The 13,506-nt window shown below is 37.5% G+C and overlaps 1 protein-coding gene and 1 long non-coding RNA gene across 5 annotated transcripts in view; both read left to right on the forward strand.

Annotated features, from left to right (window-relative positions):
• PHACTR3 (phosphatase and actin regulator 3) overlaps positions 1-13,506 on the forward strand; it is a 105,542-nt gene that overhangs the window by 1,816 nt on the left and 90,220 nt on the right. The window lies entirely within an intron of this gene.
• Positions 7-4,631, forward strand: LOC121078865. Its single transcript, XR_005824769.1, has 3 exons — positions 7-1,171; positions 1,789-1,906; positions 2,754-4,631. It is a non-coding gene; the product is annotated as an uncharacterized LOC121078865 (long non-coding RNA).

Genomic DNA, 13,506 nt, shown 5'->3' on the forward strand with positions numbered 1-13,506 from the left:
GTAGGTATAAATAGTTGGTAGTAGAGTTAGCGTGTTTGGTAAGCTTTTCAGGTTTTCCACATACTAATTTAAATTTGTTTATCAAATAGTATTAAGCACATGTATGTTTCAAACTAATAATAAACTGAACACAAATTACTTATTTAAATAATATTTTACCCATATTGTCAGTAATCACTCTGAGTAATTTAATGCAATCAGCTACTCAAAAACCTGAAACATCATTTATACTACTGTAAGCATTCTATATGCTAAACTGTACAATTGTACTTTATTTTATATGTTATTCTGGAAAACAATTTTGTCATTAGATTATCAACATAATCATCTATAGACTCTCAAGTCAAAAGAAAGTCTTAGGAGCATTAAATGGTAAGAAGTTTGTGTTTATATCCCAATCCTACTCACGGACAAGTCTTGTAGAGAAGTAAGTTTGAACATGTAGGATTCCTTGTTCATTTAATAATGAACATAACGCATAATGAAATGCATAAACAGGCATTTTCATATACAGTTAAATCATAAAGACAAATAAGCTAATAGCAAAACAATAGTCACTGAAGGGTCACTACAGAAACAATTCAACTTCTGTATGGCCTTGGAATAATGCTATATTCTTACCAGAGATTTAGTCTTGTTTTGCAACGTTGTTTTGAATGCATGATGAGGTCAAGAATCATTCTGCACCAATTCATTTGGCTACGTCTACCCTGTGAAAGGATATCAAGGTTGAAAATGTGGTGGGAGATAAAGCCAACCTATCTCCTAAAGATTTTCCCGGTGTTCATGTTTGTTTGTTTGTTTTAATAGGCATAACTTATATTCTTGAACAGCAGAATTATAGTTTTTTTTCTCTTTTTTAGCCAAGCTTTATCCAGGAGAATTTTCAATGATGCTAAACTGCTAATGTATAGGTGGAAGCATATAGCTCTTAGTGATTTTCATGTGTTAATCTAAGAAAATTCTCTGATGCAATGCTTCATTTTCCTTTCTCAAAACACCAGCATAACAGTTGCACTGACTGTACAAAGCATGGTTACAAGACTTGCTGGCTGTGTTGCAAGTTCAAAAGCCTTTATCACTGGACAATATAATGTCTTTTTAGGTGATACTGAGCAATATCAACATCAGACTCAAGGAACTTAGGATGAACAGACTGCAGATGGCAAGTGTCAGTTCACCTTCCTATTGTAATCTGGTTAGCTTTCATTTGCAATTATTTGATGAACTGTTGCTTGAGGTCAAATCTCAAAGGGAACTTCCCATGTGAGAAAAAGCCTTTTTTTTTTTTTTTTTAACGACTCGCTCTGACTCGCTCTGCTTCTAGCATGAAATAACTAAGTAACTGGCTGGTTCAAATAGCCTTAGATCTTTTCTATGAAAGGAAAGAAGGTAGAAAAAAATGTGAGAAGTTCTGGACATTCACAATCCTGACCAATGCCAGCAGCAGCTGCAATTACTCCAAGCGTTGAACAATCAAGACTTCATGATAAAGCTTATTATCCACTGTGATTTTCTTTACAAAGCAATCACTGTAGAAATGAAAAGCTATTCTATAACCTTGGTTTACTAGAAGAGATGTAATCTTTACAGACTACAGTGAATTTCATAACATGTAAAAAAAAAAAAAATAACACATTACTAACATCTTATTAAATGTTCCTGTAGTAAATAAAATAAACAAGGTGTTCAGTAAGCTAGACTAGAGGCACTTAATAGCTACTTATTCTAAAACAGAAATACAAATTTGCTGATTTAGATTCTTCATATGCAACTTTAATTAAACAGCAGCTCCTCACAGTGACCAATTAAGACACCACAGCCGTGGTCTGAGAAGAAAATATGGACTAAGTTATCTGTGGCAGGCTCCACTGACAAATAGGTAATTTCCTCCAGCATTTAAATGGTACGTATAGTTCCTATTCTTAGCATAGGGAATACTGGAAACAGTATGAGAAAGGCAGGAAAGAATCAGTGTTCCTTTGTTTTAATTGAATTAGTAATTCTCTCCTTTAAGATAAAATAATGCACTTCAGCCTGTGATTTAAGCAAACTATTTTATGGCTGGTGAGCAATATTTTATGAGCAAGCCCAGCAAATGTTGGTTTTCATATTTCAGTCTTTACTTAAGCACACTGTCGCATTGAGTGTGCAAGAATTAAAAAGGATACATCCTGAATTTGAGAAACCCACATCAAAATAGTTGTGTCGTGCTTAATTAGAGACTGGACTGTTTTTAAGAAAGTTAATTTAATTTTTTCTTATTATGTCGTGACTTAATGCCAGATTCACAAAGAAGAATCACAATTACCACCTTAATCTGTAAATCCTCATAGGAGAGATCTCCAAAATCAGAAGCATCTTTCCCTGCTGCCATTAAGACAGCTGTCCAAAATCCCATCATTTTCACTGAGTTCTGGAGAAGGACAGAAAACGCTATTGTATCAGATTCTAGGTGTAAAGATGGAGCTTGCTTGACTGTAAATGGGGTTAGCTCTGAGCTGAAAAACTATTCTAAAAATACCGTGTACTTCCATAACTTCAAGGGGAAATTTGGAAGCAGTTATGAAAGCTTAAAACTGATAAAACATTAGCTAAATTCCAATTAAAAAAAAAAAAAGGTGGTGGAAATTGAGTCAAATGGCAAAGGACAGCAATCACTTAAGAAAACATAACACAAAGAGGGATATTAATTCCAGTGATCAGAGTTCTGTTTCTTTTCCTTTTCTCTTTCCCTTTTTCCATCTCTCCAGGGAAGGATCCAGAGAGAAAGGAGTGTCTAAAGAGGACAGGGATATGAAATTTGAATCAGATTTGAACATTACCATCTATTTCAGAAACAGTTGCAGGAAACCAAAATATTGCTCTCATTATATCCTTCCAGCAGTCAAAGGGCATAAAAAAGATGGACAGCCTCTTTTGATTCATAGTCATAAGAGAGGGGGCTCCACAGAATGAAGAAGAGCACACTGTGTCAAAGCTACCTGTACTTGAGGAGAGACAACAACTGAGACAATGTGAAAATATTGCCCTATCCCCCTCAATTTTGGGATAATCCATTTTAATTTGTAGAAGCATACGTTGTATTTTGCTCTCCATGTCACTACTTTTCCTCCCTGACACCATGCGCTTAAAGAATGACTTTTCAGGAGCGGCAATACTGAGATTTTCAGTGGACATTGCCAATGGTCTACCATGGCCTCCGTCCCCTCCAGTGCAGGAGCTGTACCAAGGCACGGAGCTGCTCTGGTGCCAGCAGCAGTGTTAGCTCTTGGTAACAGCTGTATTCGCACGAGTTCTAGAATGCTGGTTGGAGAAGAGTGATGGAGGTTTCTCAGCCACTACACTATGCTGTGGGGTGCTTCAAGATCTGTCAAGCTAAAGCTGCTTCAAGATAGCTGTTTCAGATATGTACAACTATTTTGTTGCCAGACACTAATTCCCTTTTTATTTCTTTTGATATCATGTGTAATCAGCAGCACTGAGCACTGAATTAACTCAAGGAGATAAAATTGCATAAAACTTAAAAATCCTTCATTGCTGTTCTTAGTTATCATAATTCAAAAGTTCTGTAGCAGGAACGTTCTTGTATTTTTTTTTTTTAGGATGTTAAGTGACTTGACGTGTTATGTTCCTCTCATGTTGCCTCTGCCTGGGCTGAAGACAGTCATCACCTGTAACCCAGCAGAGCTTCACAGGCACTATAAGGCCATCAGGCATTTAAGTAATGCCTGGGGCAGGTCTTAGGCAATAAAACATCAAATATAGGAATATTCTGTACTAGGGCTTTTTGTTGTTATTTATTATTATTTTTAAAGCTTTAAGCCAGCCTGGATAGATTGTTGCTCCCTTCATATGCCTACTGTTGATTCCTCACAACTTTTTAGTGTTGTTTTATGCCAATAAGGATTTTAATTAACACTAATTGCTGACATACTTATTTCTTCAACAACTTTGCTCAGTTTGAGTCTGGTGCGTGGCATTAGGGGACTTGTTAGCAACTGGTATGCATAGGAAAAGCTTAGCTTCTCCTCCTGCACCAGGAAACTAAACAGGTAAACTGCATAATGTTGGAAGCTACTGCTGGGGAAGGTGTGACAACCCCAACACATATTAAAAGTCCAGTATAGTAGGTTTGGGCTGCAGATGTTTGTAAGGAGCAAAGAGAAATGGTGCAACTGGAGTGCAGCCACAAACTGGTGCCAGCTTTTAAAATCTGCTCCAGTGATTTCTTTTTCTGCAAAACTATTCGTTCCAGGCCCATAATTCAGGAAAAACAAACAAACAATCAAAAAAAACACACTTGTAATCATGTGTATAAAAAGTGCTTAAGACTTAAGGCAATTAATAGCAGAGTGAGTGTCAGGACAGAAAAAGATGCTGCTCATGCCCTGCCTGTCAGTTGGCTGGTGCTGTCATAGTTTTGCAGTCATTCAGATCACTGCAATGTAAATCAGGGACTTGTAGTCTTATCTTTGATACGCTTAGTTGTTGCGTAAATTTTCAAATTTGATACTAACACTTGAGCCAGGTCACCTATTAAATGTATTTTGTTCTACCAGAAATATTTTGGTTTCCATTTCATTTTCTTGTATCACCCAGTCTATTCTGTTAATAAAGTTTGTTTGCCTTGCATCGTATTTCTTCTGAAAAAAGAAGTGTGCCAGGTCTCCTACATCCTTTCCCAACAGTACTAATTTATGACCAAAATTAAATAAGCTTGGAAGTAGCTTTGCTCCAGTTTATGACTTTACCATATTTTTCATATATATGAACCTTTGTGATATTTTAAGTTCTCTTACTCAAAGTCAGAATGTTTCTGATCTAATTCAACAAAAGGGCTCCCAACTGAAACTTACTGTTCCACATATATTTAGTTCCTCGCGTGATACCATAGGGACTATAATGAGGAACACTCAGCAGAGACTAGAAACGTGCAGATATTAATTTACATTCCAGCTTAATATCCCATTTCCACTGAAATCCAAATTTCATTCCTGTAAGACTCCTTAAAACATTTATTTGTCAAATGTGCAGGTTTTTTATGACATAGCACCAGAAAAATCATCACAGTATTTCCAAGTAGTGCAGTGCTAGTTACCCTCTAACAAAGGAGCCGTTGTGCTTTCGGGAAGCTCGTTTTCTTTCTTATCAAATCCCCAGTCCCTTGCTGATCTCCTCTAACCCCAAGTCCCTGTCACGCAGGGAAGCACAGGACTCCCTCCTTTGCTCTGTCCTGCAGCAGAGCATCTCCTCCTAGCCCAGAGATACTCCTCCTGGTTACAGAGCCCCAGTGCGCTGCTGCTCTGTTACTCCAGGTGCCCGTTTGCTTTCCTGTTCTCAGTGCTACTAGCAAATCCTTGGGGCACATAAAGGATTGGGTCTCCACTTGAGTATCAGAAGTAGCTTAGGTAGTCTGTCAAATATCAGTGAAAAACTTTTCACTGATATCTGGTCTAGCAGTTTCTCATATCCTTTGTTTCCCTTGTAGAATCAGAATTTGTTAGTTCTAGAATGTTTTAAATATTCTGTTCTTAGTTACTGGGAATCTGCTCTCATACACCAGAAGGAGCCTTGTTATGTGCATGCAAGTTCCTTCGTCAAAGTCGTGTTTGGTGGCAGCAGCTATACTCCGGCATTAAAAGCAGCAGGGATGACATTGCACACTGCAAACAATGCAGGATTTTTTTTTTAATTTTAATATTGATATCAAACAATGCATTTGCATCTCACTGAAGAAATTTTTAGGTCCTAAGTACACAACCATCAAAGCAAGCTGTATGAGGGGAAAAAGGCCTTTTTCAGAGTTGCAGTATCTCTCAAATCACACAGAGAAATATTACTGGTCTCTTCTACACTCAATACAAAGGGCATTTCTTTTTCCCTCCTTAACTCTTCAGATGTTTTTATGTACCACAAAAGAACTATCCCAGATTACAAAAAAAGATTCAGGCTCAGATTCTCCAAACACAGATTTCTGGTCTCAGTAATACCTATGGGCCATAACTGAAATAATGCACCATTGTGCCAGCTGCTGTGCAGCATATAAAGAGAAACTGTTCGGGCTTTAAGTAGTTTTTTCTAATTTGAAAAAGACATAAAACAGTGGAATAAAACAAGTGTTTCTCATATTTTTACACATGGTGAATTGAGATGTAATAAATTTGCCTTCCCTGAGTTTCCGCAGGAAGCCAGTAGCACCACTGGAGGTTGACTCTGGATTTTGTAAGGCCCAGTTCTCATTGTAAGGTTAGAGAGATTTGATTTTTTTTTTTTTTAATGTATTTATTTAATGTAGCTACAATTTCTTGTTCTGTAGCTTCCAATGTCTCTTATTACAAGTAATAGAGAAAACAGTAGAAACAATAGGCAAGTACATCTTGGAAGTTGGTTGAATTAAGGAAAAACATTCTGAAACAATGTTCTTTGATGCCTAATGTTACACTGGCCACAGGTAAGTCTGGTCTTCTACTTTGAGATTTAGCACAAGAATTTGTATTTGTTAAAAGCCTTCACAAATAGAGTCTTTGTGCTGAATATTGTTTCACCTAATAGGAGAACAAAGAGAAGCCATGGGCTTTTTGATGAAAGATGGAAAGGGATTTTTAATTATGTTTTAGTACATGTCCTTACCCTTTGCAACTAATTGACCTTCTAAAGATATTTTTTGATACTAAGTACAGGTAGCTGGGAACTTGACAGAGAAAAATTTAAATCAGAAAATACCTGTTGTCCACCACTTCCCCTCCCCTTTTCTCCCTGATCAGCTTTGGGCAGGCATGTATAGACCAGTTTTTAATTTAATAAGGATGGAACAACAACAAAAAGGATCAGTGAACAAGCCTCCCTCCACTAAGTTAGGCAGTATGGACACTTGAACAGAATGGAAATGCTATCACCTAGTCTAGAGAGTACTGAAACCTTGTCTTATCTTTCTTTCTTCAACATTAGAAGTTTTAAAACAAAATTAAACTGCAAATTTGATTGCATACAAAAAGTACAAGTACTCAGACTTAATTTGCGCACATAATAAATCGTGCACACAGTTGATTCTCTGTGCAAAGCAGATAAACTCATATGTCTTTCAAATATTAAAGCCTTCACACTTCAGCTATGAATGATGATGATGTTTTAAGATTAGTCAGTCAATTAATGTTTGCACCACACTTGTAAAATGTAATGAGTTACATAATGCTAGGAGTCACGTTTATCTGGAAACTGTTCACTTTATTTTAGTGGGTAGCTAAGTAACTGTTAATCTTTCACAGTCTTCAGGTTTGGAACTCTCTTTCAGGGCTGCCCAATTCACGCTGTAATTAATGGGTTACGCCATTTGTTTATTTATAACATTACGGCATTTTTTAACCAAATTTGTGGCTTTGTATTTTAACATTTAACACCTAGAATTAATTACCCTGGCTTTTCTAAGCAGGTCAGATCTATAAATACCAAAGACTAAGTAAAGCTAAATACGATACCTCCATTTTGTTTCTAAATGTAGCCAGAGTTTATATGCTAATACAATGGATTCTTTGTGCCCATTAAATCCCATACTTTTGTTTGGAATTCAAGTTGATTTATGGTATAATGTATACTCAATTTATACATGCCCTAGAGAGCACATCACATAACTACTTGAAGCAGTTCAATAGCTTCATGATTGAGTCTGCATAAATATTTCAGTAAGATGATCTTAATCAAAGAGAAACTTACTGTTTGTAGTAAGGTAATATCCCGTTATCACACATGCTTCATGTATGCAAACCTGCAGTTATAACTAAAACCAGTCAAGTCCTTACGCATAAAGCTCTCCTGATTGTTGTATACATATATGTATATATATGAAGAGACAGTTCACGTGTTAACTTCCTTATTCTAATATATATATATATATAATCATCCTCAAACCATTCCATCACTGCATAACCAGCAACTGGACATAGATCACCGCACCACGTCAAGCCAGTGAAGCCTTCAACCTTTTCTGAGGGCTGCTACACCCCTCGGGCCCTGCTGTCTTCCCTGTGCCTTGGCCGTATTGATCTGTTGTGAATGTCTGTCACATTTCATCCAGTTGCCCACAGAAGTCTGCATCTTAATCAAACAGCCTGCACCAAGACTTTTTTTTTTTTTTTTTTTTTTTTAATCCTTATAAGAATATGAGAAATGCTGTACTGGGTCAGAACAGTGGTCCATGCAGTCTAAGGACAGGGTTCTTGACTGTGGCAGTAGAAGACGCTATTCAGTAATCAGGGACAGCACTCTTTCCTAGCCGTGAACTTTGACCCAGGCTGGAAGCAAAGCAAAGGGTGGCTGAGTGAACACCCATGAACCCAAAATGAAATATTCATGGTCAGTCTTCTGTATCTGAGTTTGGATAACATGCAGAAGTGCTGATGCTCAGGATGAGTTTGCTCACCATCTAGAACCAGCCCTGCTTCATGGTGAAACTCAGACTAACCATCAGATGAAAGCAGTCTGCCAGAAAGCTCCTTGCTCCTGCACCTCCTTTTCAGTCTTTTCATCACAAATGGTATGAATCTGGACAGAATATTTAGACAGAGCAAACCTTCCCAACAGAAAGTATTACCTACTGTTTTACAGAGGAATTATACACTCCTCCCTATTTCCAGGTCTTGCCATGTAAGAGATGTGAAGAGCTTGCTTTGCAAGTAATACCTGTATAGGAATACCTCAGCCTCCAGGGGTAAAATGCTTTTGGTTACACAAGATGGGCAGAGGAGGGGAGACAAGGGACAGAAGCTGATGATTGCAGGTTTAGGACTGGAGTCTGGAAAGTTTCCCACACAATATTTAGTGTGACAGCATTATTTCAGTTGGACTTGGGAACTGTGGTGAGTAGACCGTGAAAGGGAATAGTTAAGGAAGATTTCATCTCAACCAGCACGCATCATGGTCGGCTCTACAATGGCCACGGCTGAACAGCCACTGGAAGACCACTCAACTACTGGAAGCTTTGCACTGACATCTTCCCTGCATTTTGAGCTTGGTAGACTGAGACAGGTGGATTGAGAGCTTTAAATCTTGACCATCCTAATTTGTTTCAGGAGCAGGGAGAAAGTGATGGTAGAAGTGAAAAAAAAGCAGTCAATAAGTGTGCTTGAGTCACCTCAAATGACGGCTCAGAGAAGGGGGGGACATTTCAGGAGCTACTGCAGAAAAAGGAAGAAAAGTTGTACAGACTTTCACTGGCATGCTTTGGGAATCCAAGCTGTTGGGATTGTTTCATGAACTTGGGTCTGAACGGTAGCCTCCTCTGCAGCTACCTAAATCCTCTCCCTCTTTGGGTTGCTCAGAATGCATAATTAATGTAAGCCTGACTTAACTGGGCTTCTCTGAGATTTATGATTTGCAGACAGGACTCATAATTGTGTAAACTCTGCATTTATAATGATGGAAGAAAAAAATCCAAACTAGATTTTTTTTTTTTTTTTTCTATTCTAGCAGCTATGCAGCTTTCTGGGATTGCAGAAGCTGCAAGGAGAAAGGCATCCACCCCATTCTCAGTTAGACCAGTTCAACTTAACTCCAGCTAAAATGCTTACTTCTGTCACAGAGGCTCATTTGGCTTTGCTCTATTTTACAATGCCTAGCAGCAGAGAATAAGTACTCAGAATACTAGCTATGCAGAGAAAGGTCTAGAAAAGAGAAAATGGAGCCTAGCACTCTACTCCATACAAATTCTCCACTTGTTCACCATGAGCCTAAAATGATCAGTTTCTTGTTTAACTAAAGGAAATTAATGGAAAAATCGGAACTGAGATAAACTACTCATGTCACTTCAGATTTCACATGCGAAATACTTAATTCTGGAGAACCTAGCAATCTGTAACACCGTTTCCTGCAAGTGAGTGAACTTTCTGTCATCTGGCAATCTCCTATTATTTAGGAACACAAGAAGTCCTGAAGAACGTACTATTTTGCTATAAACTACTGATATTAATTCAAAATGGAATGGTGTGATACGAAAAAAATTACATCCTCACTGAAACCATGACTCTGCTAGATCTGTAATAGCAGCAAATATCAGCCATAGCCTGAGGCTAGTTTACTTGAACCCTTGCAGTAGTGGTTAACTTAACAGATGACATGATCAGATGCTTACTTTCTTAAGGCAAACATAGGGTATGTGAACAACAGCTGTCAAGATAGATAGCAAGTAGACTTTTTGGTGTTATGGTGTACATTTTGTGCTGTAATTCAACCAGAAGAATAAACTGAAAGGAAGCCATGTAAAAAGATCATTCCAACAAGCAAAATTATAAAGAAGTGGCCTTCAAAAATCCAGAATATTGCACGTGAATGAAAATGCTTTAAGATGGGTCCTTAACCCGTAATAAAAATGTATCCTGATCTCTCTTCTCTAGTCCAAGAAAGTATTTTGGCATTCTTCTTGTCTAACTGAGTTGAAGCTTTCCTATGATCTCTTGCTCTCTTGTGAGAAGGTATAGCTTGTTGCAACTTTTTCCTAGTTTTCAGTCTGCTTTTTCTACAATTTTCATTTTTCTGCTGTCTAGTCCAAGTTCATTCCATTAGCTAGCACTTCTGCCTTAGAAAATGTGGCAGCCCCCTGCACCTCCTGAATTATTATTCTAGAAATTAGAATATCTAGAATATTATTCTAGAAATAGAATGGGTGGTAGTAATGTAACAGAGAAGCCAAGAAATCCTGCCTTCCTGTGGTTTCAGCATTTCCAGTCCTCAGTTTAACCTTAAACTGTCAAAAAATCTCATTTATGACTTATGACTGAAGCCTCTGCTGTATAATGAAGTGTCAGTCTGGCTGAAAACTATTCCCTTGGGGCTCTCATAGTGTCTCTCTATGTTGATGCCTTGCTGGTAAGCAAAGCTGACCTCACACTGAGGCCTTCCAGGTAATACTTAGTAGGGTCAGTAGTGTCCTTTTTCATGAGCTATATCCTTTGTTGAAAGTTGCCATTAAAGCTCCAAAGTTGTTGTGGGTGACATGAGATGAAAAGGGATTAAATAACCCTTATTTCTGAAAGAAGAACCTAGGAGCAAAAAATAGAAGAAGCTGTGTTCAGTAACTTTCTGTTCCATTTATATTTTCCTCACTCTTGCTCTCATAACACTCCTTCTAGGATGTGTTTAGGCTTTATTCCAACACATCAAAGGCCTCTATTTCTTCTATGAACTTATTCACCCTCCCTTCCCCCCCCCCCAAAAAAAAATAAAATAATCTATGACATGGGGCATTACTCATCTATCTTATTCAAGAGATGATATTTAATATAATCAGCTCTCTTGTGTCCTGCACCTGCAGAAAATTCATTCTACTTCCCATCTTGGACTTTAATATTTCTCTGTTTCTCTGTCCATTGAGCGTTTTAGACATATTTCTCAGTAACTCATTAAAAAAAAAAACAGAAAAATGCCAAGAGTTTACGCATTCTGAGGTCATAGTTTTTTTGGCTGCTGTAATGGAGTGATTTGAAAAGAGTTAAGTTATTGAATATGCTCCTAGCAGTAACTATCAAAATATCAGTACAGTGAAATCCACCCTAAATTTTGGAATAAGTAGTGTAGGATGATATTTTCAATCTATCCAAACATACAAATCTCTGAGAAGGAGAATAGAAGGAGGATATACCTTTCTGTATATCTATATCTATCTATCTGTCTGTCTATATGTTTTTCATCCTATTAAAGGAAATGGAAGCCTACTTCTGGTAGGTTTAATTACTATTTAACACAAGAAATCCCCCTGCAATTTGCCATCAAAGCATTGCAGAAATGTTTTGTAGATCTTGTTAGATGATGTAAAGTCTGAGAACAAGAACTACTTCAGAACAGATTAATCTAAATATACATATCCTAGTAGAAAAGAAAGCAGAACTAGGTACCCTAGATTTTCAAAATTGGCTTTGATTTTAGGTGGTTTCTTGAAGAGAAAGGAGAACCTGAGGTATAGCATCAAGTCTTTTCAGAAACACTAGTTTTTAAACACCAGAAAACTTTTTTTTTCTTTTTTTTTTTCTTTTTTCTGCTCTGTGTTAACAATCTGAGTTTTTGCCTGATAGCATCTATTAAAATGAAATTTTACTGACTTGGAAATACCTCTTCTGACAGAAAGAAACAAATCTAAGCACATCAGAGCCAATGGGAATGCATACAGTTTAGGGATTTTGTTGTTGTTACAGATCATAATATTCTCATAATACAAGAGAGATTACGGAAATATGGCATAGTCTTATTTTGTCTGACATTGTACAGAAAGAAAGACTTAAAGGATTAGTCTTGATAACTTGGCTGTTCCTTTGCAATGTATTGTGATATAATAAGAAATAATGCACTGCATATCCCGAACATAAAAGAGAGCCTCTGGTCAGAATCTCGTTAATGCGAGAAATGATTTAAAGCTAGCTCACAGTCCCAGTTTTCTGTCCCAGAAATGACAACACAAAATGTAGCGCCTCTTATTCTAATACTACATAAGAGTATATCATGCATATGATTAAGATATCATTCAACATTTCCACAACTAATTCCTCAAGATTCACTGCTCTCCATTGTTAGAAACCTGAGGACAATACAAGAAAGTAGGATTAGGTTTTAGGTGGAAACTGCTACTTTGACAAGGAATGAAACTATCTAGCTACTTTCTTTTCCAAAGTCTGTTGAGAGGGATAGACTAAAGACACAAAGTGGTAGAACTGTTTTTCACTCAAGTAAGCTAAGCACCTAATTTACACATTCATTAGACACAAAGCTGCTCTCCCTGTGCTAACAAATCACCATAATGAAGACTTTACACACCCACACACATTTATACACATGCTGTTGCTCAGCTTGCACCTGCAATGATGGTGAATAGATGTGTAATTGCATATATAAGTTGTTGAAAGCACAGCTACTAGGCAAGGTCTATATAGCTATAGTAAAGCTCCTTTTTTTTTTTTTTTCTTCATTTTCTGTACATTGCTATGGTTGGCAACTTTTTGGAAGCTGCTTTACCACATAAATCCTGCTCTTCCATTACACAACTCTCAAAGACTTCCAAGGAGCCTGTACCAGCTCTATGGCTGTTGGCATCGAGTTGTGACAGTGTTGGACAACTGGTCCACGGGCTCAAGTCTCTTGCAGAGTCAGGGAGCTGTGAGCCTCCCAGCTCCTCTCTGACTCTGATAAGCTCGGAGCAAGGGCAAGTGCTAGAGAGCCAAAGTTCAAATGTGCTTGGGTGTTACAGCTAACGCAAGTTTTCTAAAAGGGGTCAAAAACTGCTACTAGAAAATTTTCCTGAGAATAATACTATATGCTAAAATCTCCAAAATTTGTCCTGTGTGTGTTGCTAACACCAGTACTGTATTTCTTGGCTTAGAGCTTTCAAGTCAGATACCATGCTAATGTGATAATACCATCTTCAGAAGGGCCACTTCAGAGGCCTGAAGTCTTACCATTTTAAAAATTCACACGTTTTCAAAACTTTAAAACCATATTGTGAAAATTTTAATTATACCTTCTCAA

The sequence above is a fragment of the Cygnus olor genome, chromosome 16 (genome assembly GCF_009769625.2).
Source record: "Cygnus olor isolate bCygOlo1 chromosome 16, bCygOlo1.pri.v2, whole genome shotgun sequence".
NCBI lineage: Eukaryota > Metazoa > Chordata > Aves > Anseriformes > Anatidae > Cygnus > Cygnus olor.